The sequence below is a fragment of the Typopeltis vanoorti genome, chromosome 7 (genome assembly GCF_054136105.1).
Source record: "Typopeltis vanoorti isolate ZY-2024b chromosome 7, IOZ_Tvanoo_1.0, whole genome shotgun sequence".
NCBI lineage: Eukaryota > Metazoa > Arthropoda > Arachnida > Uropygi > Thelyphonidae > Typopeltis > Typopeltis vanoorti.
Genome location: NC_143555.1, coordinates 63,880,090 through 63,893,336, shown reverse-complemented (window position 1 = coordinate 63,893,336; position 13,247 = coordinate 63,880,090). Strand labels below are relative to the sequence as shown.

At 35.8% G+C, this 13,247-nt stretch overlaps 1 protein-coding gene across 2 annotated transcripts in view; it reads right to left on the bottom strand.

Moving 5' to 3' along the window:
- Nup98-96 (nuclear pore complex protein Nup98-96) overlaps nt 1–13,247 on the bottom strand; it is a 610,292-nt gene that overhangs the window by 302,012 nt on the left and 295,033 nt on the right. The gene's annotated exons all lie outside the window — the stretch shown is intronic.

The following is a 13,247-nucleotide window of genomic DNA, read 5'->3' as shown; positions in this document are numbered from 1 at the left end:
GGAACTGGGCCAACAGATTCACGTAGAGTGGTCATTAATTCGGTCCAGTTGGCAGTTGGGAACTGTCTGAGATATTTTCATGTTGTAAGCCCCAATGAAATAAAACTGAGTTGTGGTCAGAGCTGAGGTCATCTTTTGCACTTATTTGGTATTAATACACAATATTTTGTAGTATCACTAGATTCTGCATTAATTCAGAAGTCATATCATATTAATGCAGAAGTAGTATCACTAGATTCTGCTGCATTAATGAAGACGAGTGAAAATACTCTATGCCTTACGTAGATGATGATTACAGTTACTGGATTTTCAAAGAAGCAGCAGTGGTACTACGTACAGGCAATAACCTTAACAGGAATCAAGGTGCTATACTCAAAGATATATGGAAAAACCTGATCAATTCACTCAGTTTAGCAGAACTACAGTACGCGAAAAATCATATGTTCTCATACAACACACATCCATGATACTGACTGAAGAATCTCAACACATGCACGCATTGTCGCGTGAATGTTCAAACTTAGCAACCTAACAGTTACAAACGTTTCTGTATTCTATCTTATTTTTGTGTTTACCGGTTGAGCCTTGACAAAGCTAGACAGAAGCTAGCGAAACCAGTCTGCATTTTTATACTAATTTATGTATTAATAATAAAAAACATATGGTCTTATAATCACAAAAAAGCAAATTATACTTGTCAATAATTATAATTTTATAAGCTTCAGAAATTATCTTATCAAATGCTCTAAGCATTAGACAAGAATAAAGATACTAGTTGTAAGGATAATTTATACACAAACTAAGACTCAAAGCTTTATAACTTAGAGGAGACCTCCACACAGCCTTTAAAGGAATGTGGAGAACCGACCAGTGCTTCTGACCCAATGTCTAACCCTCACCTTCTTGTGGTGCACCCTGTTAGTAATCTATCCGGACATTAAATGAATGAGGATGGGCTGGCAATTTGGGATTTAGCTAATCAAATTGTATTCTTATTGGCTTTAAACCACAATATAAAATGATAGTACAACATGACAGAATTTCAGGCTCCCATTGTTTTCGCCAGCGAACCAGGGGGAAAAGTGAAACGTCAGCTACTGGAACAAATCCTAAAACACACCTGAACTCAACATCACCAGAGTTCAAGATCGGTACTATCAACATAAGAAGCCTGAATGGCAAAGAAATGGAGCTAGATGAGGAAATGGATAAGTACTAGATCGACATAATAGGGGTAATTGAAACAAAAAAGACAAAAAGTAATAAATACAAAATGTTATTACATTCAGGCAATGACAATCAAGGAAAAGAAGGAGTAGCCATAGCATTCAACACTAAATACGAGGCTAATCTTCTTGAATGAAATTCAATTTCAAATAGAGTGATGTGGATAAATATCAGAATGTGAAACTGGACAATGGGACTTTTTATTATTATTTGTGCCTATGGTCCCACAGAAGGTCTACTAAGGTAGAATTGAAGGAATTTTTTGAGGCTTTAGAGAAAGCAACTAACATAATGAAAAATGAAAAGTTGGTCCTTGTTGGGGATCTAAATAGCAGAGTAGGAAATGATTGTCATGCAAACAAAAAATATTTTGGGAAAATTTGGAGAAAAAGCAAAGCTAATAATAATGGCAAATACCTGTTGGATTTCTGCTCAGAACATGGACTTGTTATTACTAACACAATGTTCCAACATAAAAATGTGCACAAATTCACATGAAGAGGGGCAAGGAATAAGAAAAGTCTTAGTGACTAGGTTATTGTTTATAGCGATGTTTTCTCACTAGTGCAGGACACTAGAGTATACAGTGGATTGAAAATTGGAAGTGATCACCATTTAGACTTGAGCAGGATAAAATTGAATTTTATATTGAATAGAGGAACATGTAAGAAAGTTTTAAAACAAATAAAAGTTGAGCAATTCTCAGATGTGAACTAAGACAAAAATACAGAAACATTATTGCAGAAAAAATGAGAGTTTGAAAACAGGAACTAAACCTTCGAGATTCGGTGGCAAATCCTGAAGAAAACATTGATTGATTCAGACAGAGAGGCATGTGGTGAGGTTGTTGCAAAGGTAGAAAAATCAAAATTCTATGGTAGACATGAAGTTAAAGAAGCAGTGAAGGAAAAGAAGAAAGCATATCAAACGTTCCTGGCAAATAAGTCAGTATGTGCTCTTAGTGAATACAGAGACAAATGTAAGAAAATTAACACTGTGTAAACTAGCTAAACAAAAGTCATGGCAAGACTGGTAAGAATATAGAAAATAAATATCAAGAAGATGGCAAGATATTCTGGAGGTTGTTGAAGAAGATCAGAAATGGAAGAAACAGTAAAGAAATTAATTACTGTTTCTGGAAAGCTGTATAAAAGGAATTTGAGATGATAAAGGTGACAAGAAAACTGGAGAAAAAGATATCCTTGAAGAATGGAGTAATTACTTCAAAAAATTACTACATGAAACAATCAGTGAGAGCACAGTGATTAAAAAAAAAAAAAAAAAAAAAAAAAAAAAAAAAAACACATTGACCAGGCATTCAATCAGGAATAAATATCTATATTTGAAGTAGAAAAAGCAATCAAAAGCCTGAAACATGGAAAGCAGCTGAAGTAGATGATATTCGACCAGAAATGCTCAAGTATGGAGGTATAAATTTTACGGTGGCTGCACTGCATAGTTCAGAAGGCCTGGACAGAAGGATGAATTCCAGATGATTGGAGTAGAGCTCTCATACTACCCATATATAAAAAAGGGAAATAAAACTGAATGTGAGAATTAGAGGTATTTCTCTACTGAGTGTTCCTGGTAAGATTTATGCAAGTATACTTGAGAATTGGTTGAGATGGATTGTGGAAGAGAAGCTTGGTGAAGAATAAGCTGGATTCAGGTCAAATAGAGGCTGTCAGGTTCAGATTTTCACTTTACAACAGATAGTTGAGAAATCATCGGAATATAACAAAGATCTGTATTTAAGTTTTGTAGAACTGGAAAAGGCATATGACAAGTTGCCAAGAGAGAAGCTATTCAAAACGCTATAGTTGTATGGTGTCAATGGGAGATTATATCAAGCAATACTTGGTCTTTATTTGAGTTGTAAGTCAGCTCAAGGAGGCAAGGGACAATTTCCTTACTGGGAATTATTCCTGGGTAAAGATATGCACAATACAGCTCTAATACAGAGACTTAGCCTCTCCTTTACTAAAACCATACTGCATAGTGAAGAGTGACATCCTTCCAGAGGTGCCCCCGTTTTCACAGAACAGTGCAGATCTAGACTGGAAAGTTGAAAAATATTCCAGAGGAAGGCAATAGCAAACCACCTCTGTACCTTGCCAAGAGCATTCTATGAACATGCCAAAAATGAGAAAGTATGATATGGTGCTGGATGGTAAGTACCCTGGGCCTGAAGGCATCCAACATACAACTGGAGGAAGAACAGAGGACTTCCACAAGTAGAACTAGTTTTTATGATGTGTCCAGGACAAACCTGTAAGGAAGCCTGGTCACTGATGTTGCTGGTTGGAAAAGGGAGTCTCCCTGCTTCACAAGAAACCAGAACATTGGAACTTGGAGTGTTACAAGTATGAACCAAGGTAAGCTGGAAATAATAAAGATGGAAATGGAGTGCAAGAATCTGGATATATTGGGAATAAGTGAACTTAGATGGACAGGAATGGGCCATTTTCAGTCAGGGGACTATATGGTGTATTACTCAGGACATGAGACAAATCTTAAAAATGGAGTATCTTTCTTACTCAGGAAAAAGATGGCTAGGTATGTATTAGGTTATAATCCAGTGAGTGACAATCATTTCTCTCAGAGTCAGTGAACATCCAACGAATACGACCATAATACAGATTTACACACCCACAATAGAGGCACCAGAAGAAGAAGAAATAGAAGAATTTTATGACAAGTTACAAGAAGTGATAGATGCAGCACCAAAGAGAGATTTATGGTTATTTATCAGAGATTGGAATGCAAAGGTGGGAGAAACCGAGGAACAAGGAATAACAGATCGTTTTAGTTTAGGGATTCGTAACACTGCAAGGAAGAGAGTAGTTGAGTTTTGTGCAGAGAATTCTTTATTTGTTGCTAACACCTGCTTTAAAGAGAAAAAAACTGACATTGTACACATGGATATCACCTAATGGACAATACAGAAATCAAATTGACCATATACTTGGACAAAGAAGGAGAAGTGCAATTCAGTCTGTCAAGACTTTTCCAGGTGGAGACTGTGGAACAGACCATGAATTATTAGTGGCTAAAATACATGTGAAATTATGGAAACTGAAAACATCGCAAATGTCAATCAGATATGATCTCGGAAACATACCGGCTGAGTAAGTATACAGAACACATTAACACACTCAATTTGTGTGAAACAGAACCTGATGAACTATGAGAAGAGATTAAAGATATAATTAAAACAGAAGCAAAGAAGAATATTCCAACAGTTTGTAAGAAGAAGAAGTTTAAATGGCTGTCAGAAGATGACATCAAAACTGCTCAGGAAAGGAGTAAAATGAAAGCCACAGGAAATTTGCAAGAAGTACAGCATTTGAATGCAGAGTTTCAATGACAAGCCAGAAGGAAGAGACAAGGAAAAATACTTTAACCAGGAATGCCAACAAACAGAAGACAAAAACAGGAAAGGAAAAACAAGAGATCTTTTCAAAAAAGACCAGGTAAGTTTCGTGCCAAGGTGACAATTCTGAAAAGTAAACACAAGGATATCTTACAGAAGATGCAGACATGAAAGACATGGAAAGAGTATACAGAAGCCCTTTACACAAAGGACTCAAAAATTACTGAGAAATTTGAAGAGCAGGATTATACACAGAAACCAGTACCATTGGAGAGTGAAGTGAGGTGGGCACTGCAACGGCTATCCAGTAAGAAAGCACCAGGAGCAGATGGAATACCTATTGAGCTGCTCAAAGCCTTGGGAGAAGAGGCAGTTAAAATTTTAATTGCTCTACGTCAATGAATTTGGATCACAACTACATGGCCTAGGGAATGGAAAAAATCAGATTATATACCTTTATTGAAGAAAGGCGATGCAAGAGAGTGCAAAAATTACAGAACTATAGCACTAATTTCTCATGTAAGTAAGTCTTACTTAAGATCGTTCAGAAAAAACTGAAACCATTCATGAGGAGAGAAATGCCAGATAAACAGGCAGGGTTTCGAAAAGGCAGAGGAACAAGAGATCAGATCGCCAATGGATAACAGAAAGAGCACAAGAATATCAAAATAATGTCTACCATTGTTTCCTTGACTATAGTAAGGCTTTTGACTGTAGATCATGTGAAACTGTGGAATGTGTTAAGAACATGGCATTTCATTATCCTTCTAAGGAATCTTTATTATGAACAAGAAGCTACTGTCTGAACAGATCCTGGAGAAACTGAATATTTCACAATAGGTAAAGGGGTGTGACAAGGATGTATTTTATCTCCATGCCTGTTTAACTTGTACATTTTAAGAATGGCAGGGCTGGAGGAGTCTTCAGTTGGAGTTAAAATTGGTGGAAGAAATATTAATAATTTGAGGTATTCAAATGATACCACCTTCCTAGCAGAATGCAAAGAAGATTTGGAAGAACTTATTATGAAAGTTAAAGAAGAAAGTGCTAAATATGGCCTTAAACTTAACCTCAAAGAGACAAAAGTTATGGCAACATGTGAACTTAATTTTGAAGTAGATGGGGAGAAAATGGAAGAAGTTAACAATTTTGTGCTCCTAGGATCCCGAATTGATAAGATGGGTATTGTACTGAAGAAGTTAGAAGATTATTATTACTCAGAAAGAAAACAATGACAAATTTAAGCAAGATCTTTAAAGATATTAGCCTCACAACAAAAATCAGAATCATGAAAGCAATGGTATTCCTGTGGTACTGTATGGATGTGAAAGTTGGACCCTGAGAAAGAGTGAAAGAAGGAAGAGATGAATTTGAATTATGAATTTGGAGACGCTTACTAAGAGTACCATAGACTGTAAAGCAAACCAATAAATCAGTGATATATAGAATAAAGCCACATTGCTCCCTCGAAGCTATGTTCATCAAGCAAAAATTGTGAAACTTTGGACATATCATACGAGCAAATGACAGTCTGGAGAAGATGCTGATCCTTGCTAAAGTTGATGAAAGTAGGAGAAGAGGAAGAACAAGAATAAGGTGTAAAAATGGTGGATAAAGTTAAAGAAGCAACTGGAATGCACCTGGAAATTCTGAAAGATATGGCCAGGGACAAATCTGAATGAAGAGTGTATGTTCATAGAATCACCAGGAGTCAAAAACGACTCAATGGAACCTAACAACAACAAAGTCAGCAGTTAGAACTGAAGGAAGTACAGGAAGATGGTTTAATGTTAAATCTGGTGTCATACAAGGATGTGCATTATCCCCTCTGTTATTCATTATCTATATGGATCACATTATGACGGAAAGTGGAAACCTGATATCAAAATTGGAGATGTTAATGTCAGCTCTTTGCTATATGCAGACGATGTTATACTTCTAAATAAATCCGCTACAAGCCTGCAAGATTCCCTGACTAATTGAATAACTGTTGTAATAGATATGGTATGAAGGTGAGCAATAACAAGACAAAGACAATGCAAATAGGCAGAAGCACTGAAAATATTGACTACATTGTGAATGGAAAACCTATAGATCAAGCAAAACATTTCAGCTACTTAGTTAGTTTTTAGTGAAGATGGTCAATTAAATATGGAAATAGACAACAGAATCAACAAAGCTGGTATGGTAGGAAGTCAACTGAATAAATTTATATGGAATAAGAGAGAAATTAGTCAAAACACTAAATTAGCTATATACCAGACTGTGTTCAACCCAATTGTAACTTATGAATCTAAGAGCTGGGTTACAAATAAAACACTTGACTAAATCGCAGATATGAAAGGCCTGAGAAAGATTAGGGAGTGTGAACAGATGACAGTAATGGCAATATCATATTAAAAACGAGGATATTAGAAAAGAACCTGACATTGTTAGCATCCAAGAATGTGTGAGCAGAGTTAATCTGAAGTGGTATGGTCACTTAATTAGAATGGGAGAGGAAAGATTAGGAAAACAAGTATTCTCTGCCAGGTTGGCAGGAAAAAGATATAGGTGGACTGATATGGTAAAAAGTTTCTTAGAAGATAGAAATATAAGATCTGATAATGTTGGAGTCTTGACAACTAACAGATTGATTTGGAGGAAAATTGTAGATAGGAAGTTAGTAATGATGTAAATTTTTCATTTAGTACTATCATATCCTGCACACCTCTTGAGGGTACATGTCAGGAATTTGACAATGACTAAGTGTGCCCGTAAATGTTCTTATGATGTGTTTGCTTACACATAATTTCTTGGCAAGTGTACTTTCTTACAAAGTGAAAAAACTTTTTACATCTTACTCTAATCCAGAGTTTTTAATAATAAGGTGATTATTAAATTGTTATTATTATTAAAATACATGTATAAGAGAACTATACGATTTCTGCATTAATTTAACTTTGGTATTTTCATGGGTCTGGCTATCACTGATGAAACCTCAATAAAAGTAAACTCTAGTGGGTGGCGATTCTTCCCTTAATGTGTAGCATTATGCACTTCTGAAAGGAAGTGCGCTTTGTATAATGGGATAATAAGGCAATTGATGTGAAGTCATCAGCTTCTATATACAAGTGGCCTAGTTGTAATAATACTTCACACACAAACTTTGTTTGGTTACACCTGGATAAAAATATTAAACAAGAATGTAATTTCTTGGCAAGTATAATTAGCTTCTTACCCACTAAAAACTCCAAATTCCTAGCCGTATCAGTGTTTCTTCCAGCATAATATCACCAGTGGCGTATTTAGGTATTTCCCACCCCTAAGCCTGCAGGAAGTGCTCCCCCCATATTTAATGAACATGTTGATTTACATGCATAACCTATTTATATCTTAAATTCATAATATAAATATAATTACAAAAATTAGAGATAGGAAATTTCCACAGCCCCCTCAAAATTTGCCGCTCTAGGCCCAGCCCTATACGGCCGATACCTAAATACGCTACTGAATATCACCAATATAATATGCCACAGGCTCATCACACCAAAGTGCATAACTTTACATTTACTATTACTGAACTTATAATTCTCACATGCTCACAATTCCAGCCCACTGAAATCATTTTACAAGTACTGCATGTCATTCACATTCCTGACTCTTAGCATCAATAAACAGCTATATGTCTCCTGTCAAACCCTTCCCAATGTCATTAATTTAATTTAAAGACTGAATAACAATGGATCTACGATTGTTACCTATACAAAGAGATTTAATATGATGGTACCCCATTCATCTTAAATCACACAGCACACATCACCCATACATAACTTTTTTGATATCAATCAATTTAGCCATTCTCTTATTGAAGCTGATAGTTTATAATCCAATATCCAATATCCTCCAACTTATACAACAGCCTTCCATGCTGTATCCAATCAATGATTTAGGCCCCCCCCCCCTTTCAAAGTAGTTCCATCTACTGGCAATCCACTGTTCCCAACATTTCTTCCATTGTTGAAATGCTTCCTGGAATGCACTTTCTGTGATGGCATGCAGTTCTCTTATTGCATTTTCCCGAATCTCTTCTATGGTTTGAAAACGATATCCTTTCAAAGTGGTTTTAAGTTTGGGGAAACAGGAAGTCTGCTGGGGAATAGGGTGGAAGGGGCACAACAGTTGTTTGATGTTTTGCCATATAACTGCAGATAAGGAGGGACGCATGAACCAGTGCATTGTCATGGCATAACATCCAAGTCTGGCACAACTCTTAGTTTACCATCTGACCACACAGTACAATTCATAATGGACAATGCCTTTCCAATCAAAAATCCTAGCACTCTTATCTGCAGTCTGCATGACAGTTGGACAACTTGCAGATCTCTATTCTTCTCTAGTACCTTATACATGTAGACCTCACTGAATACATTTTATGGGTCCAAGCCGAAATTGTTCTCTCTTCGTCAACATTTTCATGACAAAGCCTATTCCAGTCATTAACACAGTTATATACATTGTCACTCTTACACTCACATTTTCATCATTCCTCCCTCTATAATGTAGTTTCCCTGACTCTCTGTGTTAGGTCTCATACCAGTTATTAGTTTTTCTAGACTCCTGATACCAATTGCATTCAGGTGTAGGCCATCCCTCTTATACAAATCCAATCTTCTCTCAAACTCACTCCTCTCATCCAAAACACGCATCCATTCTTTCCACACAACCTATGCATTGAATCATTTGCCATCATAACCTTTCTTAATTCATTTTTAACATATTGAGATAAAATACTGATGATTTTCACTTTCTCACTCTTCACTGTCTCTCTTGCCTCTTCCAAGAACCCTTTCATACTGAACTTATCGCTAGTTAAGTCATTAGTACCTACTACAATTACAATCTCATTTACTTTTCTTTTCTGTTTTTGAATTGCTTCCTTTATATTCTTAATTTTCACTCCAGGAAAACTCAAAGTTATAACTCACTCATCAATAGCATGTTTTATTATAGTCACCATATCAAATAGCATCTTTCTTTTTACAAACAACGTCACTTAACTGATTTCCAATACTTCCTGACTTGCTTGTTTCCGTGCTATGCTTCTTATTTTGCTGCTTAATTTTCTTTTTCTCCCTATGTTCATTTAAACGCCTCTTGACTTTTTGTAATTCCCGCATCACCTCTCTCATGGTCTGCTTTAATTTTGATATTTTGGGGGTTAATTCATTTTCATTAACATCCTCCACATCTCCAATAACCTCGGTAGTGGAGCTAGCCTTCTTGCCTGCAGTGTCTTTCTTAGCATTAAGTTTCTTGTACATTTTTGGTACCAAGTTAAACTTATACTTTGAAATATCTTAATAAAAATATGTATAAAATACTAAATAACACAATACTTTCTGGTATTAACCATGCCAAGTAATTTTATATACAGTTGACCCTTGAACAATGTGGGGGAGATCCCGTGCAGCCGAAAATCCACATATAACTTTTGAAAACCGAAAAACTTAACTAATAATAATCTGCTGTTGACCAGAAGCCTTTACCGATAACAAACAGTCGATTAATACATATTTTGTATGTTATGCATATTATCTGTATTCTTACGATAAAGTAAGCCAGATTATAGAAACTAATCCAGAAAATATTAAGAAAGTCATAAGGAAGAGAAAATATCGTATCTTTTGCTTTATAAGATGCACAATTGTGTTGAATGCATCGCATTTTCGGGTAAAATTTTTTGGGAAAAAAATATTCTTCGCAGTATAAGATGCACAAATTATGCATCAAATTAGTCATGTAAATATGAACTTTTTTATTTTAATACATGTAATATCTGTTTGTTTGATAAAAACAATTCTTAAAAAATCATCAAATCATTAAAAAATCTAACATATAATAATAAGATATATAATAAAATAAAATAGAAAATAATTTTTATAAATTTAATTAATCTCTTCAATTATTTATTCATCTTCATCCTCAAAATTCTCTGAACTTGATCTTCAACAGAAACCAAATCATTGCTGTTTTGAAATAAGTCATCCTCCTTACTATCGAGATAATTACTAATGCCACACATTTGAAATGATTTTATAATAATTTTAGGTTTCACTTCATTCCATGAACTCTTTACCCATTTGCACACCTGTGAAATTGTGGCCTTCTCTCTCTCTCCTACCTACATGTTTCCTCAAAATTTAGAGATTGCATCCAATTGATCCATTTCCTCCCCTCATAAATCCCTTAAATGGTTTGTTTATTGATATATCTTAAGGTTAGAAGTGCAGATGTGAGTCCTCCTGAGATTACAGCTCTTTATGTATTCATTTTGCGAAGTTCGTTCTTAACAGCCTTGGTTTCATGGCATCTAAACCGATCCCATACTAACAAAGCAGGTTTCTAACATAAACTGCCAGGAATTCTGAACGACACCTTCTTTATTCGTAACTTCATTCTTTCCTCATCCATCCTTTTGGATGAATACGAATGTAAACACATTTGAGAAGTTTTTCTTTGGGCATCGTTTTTCTTTTAAAAATTAAAAGAAAGGTGGCAGTTTTGTTTCATCCACACAGATATCAAAACAACAGTATAGTGAATTTTTTCATGACCAGAAGTTTTAACAATATTTTTTTTACCTTTGGAGTCAACAGTTTTGTTTCTAGCATTTATGATGAATCTGTGAAACTCAATTTTATTTTGGAATTTGTTTGTCATTTTTTGTGATATTTTCAATTTTGCACACATGTATAAATTATTATAAATTATTTATGAAGTATAAATTATATACTTCATAAATCTAAAGCACCATGATGGCGACCAGGTAAAATTAATGATATTTCTCTCTGTTGCCAATAATTTTGCTGATTGAATAATCATTTTTGTAGATATGCAACAATCCGATCTTCTTCTTTGATCCATTACTCAACTTTTTAATTCGTTTTTAATTTCTGGCCATTTTGTCAGTTTTCTGCAAAGATTATGATTAATTTGCTTCTATTAATTGACCTGCAGGCACACGAACAGTATAAAGTGCAGGCCAGAAGGGTAACGAGAGTGGTAAAAAAAAGAAAAAGCGGATTATGAAAGGAAACTAGCTATGCAAGCTAAAGAGAATCCCAAACAGTTCTTTCAATATGCTGCAAGCAAGAAAAAAACTGTACATGACAAAATGATTTTTAAGGAACGACGATGGTAAGGAGGTCACTGAATCAGTCAATATAGTGGAATTACTGAGTGAGCACTTTGCAAAAGTATATCATCCAGGTGGTGACATTGAAAAAAATGAAGGAACCATTAGTTTATACAGGAATTGTGATGAATGAAGTGGAGGTGAATAGTCTATTACAGAACCTTAATATGAATACATCTGTGGGATTGGATGGTATACTGGCACGGGTCTTGCGTGAAGCGACTAAGGAATTATCAGTATCCTTGACCATGCTGTTTAATCTGAGTCTCGGGTCTGGTTTAGTCCTGAAGGTGTGGAAAGAGGGGAAAATAGTTTCACTGCATAATGAGAATCCAAGACTACGGTTGCAAATTACTGACCGATCAGCATATCAGGAGTCATTGTCAAGGTCTTGGAGAAAGTAGTCAAGGAAAAAATACAGGAATGGATTGATGAAAATGAGATACTGTACGGGGGACAGCATGGCTATGTGAAGGGTAGATCATGCCTCAGTAACTTGCTCAAGTTTTATAACAAGGTGACGGCTGAACTGGATAAGGGTAATAGGTTTACAGTGATACTGCTGGACTTGGCTAAGGCATTTGACAGGATACCACATGGAATTCTAATCTGTAAACTACAACATATGGGAATGGATATAGGGTTGGTGAGATGGATAGGTGGGTGGTTGATGGAGAGATATCAAAGAGTAGTTTATTCAGGAGTAGAGTCCAAAAGACGGCCTGTGACTAGTGATGTGCCGCAGGGTTCTGTTCTTGAACCACTGCTGTTTAATTTGTTCATTAATGATATAGGGAAAGGATTTAAGAGGAACAGTTCATTTGTTCGCTGATGATGCAAAGTTGGGTAGGGTGATAGTGAATGCAGAAGATGTCAAAATCTTGCAGGACGACTTGGATAGATTGGAGTTCTGGGCTAAGGAGAATGGATGTCAATTTAATGTGACAAAATGTAAGGTTATGCATTTTGGGATGAAAAGATTAGCAGCAGTATACTACATTGGTGGAACTGTACTCCAGGAGATTGATGAGGCCAGGGACTTGGGAGTGTTGGTGGATAGGGAGATGAAGTTTAGGGGGCACATTGCAAAAGTAGCTAAATAAGTAATTTCAACTCAATTGGTCGTTGAAAAATACCTTGACGACCAGAGACAAGCAAGTTATTGTACCTCTGTACCGAGCCTTGATAAAACCTCATCTCGACTACTGTGCCCAGATTTGGTCACCTAGGTTCCTTCTTGATGGGGAGGAGGTGGAGAGGATCCAGAGGCAAGTGACTAAGATGATAGCGGGTATATGGAATGAACCATATGAGAACAGGTTGAAGATTTGTGGGTTGCAGAAATTAGTTGATATGCGGAAAAGGGGAGATATGATTGAGACATTCAAATTGCTGAAGGGTTTCTATATTCAGAGGATATTTTTCAGATCAGGACTGGTGGTGGGAGAACTAGGGACACCTATGCAAGCT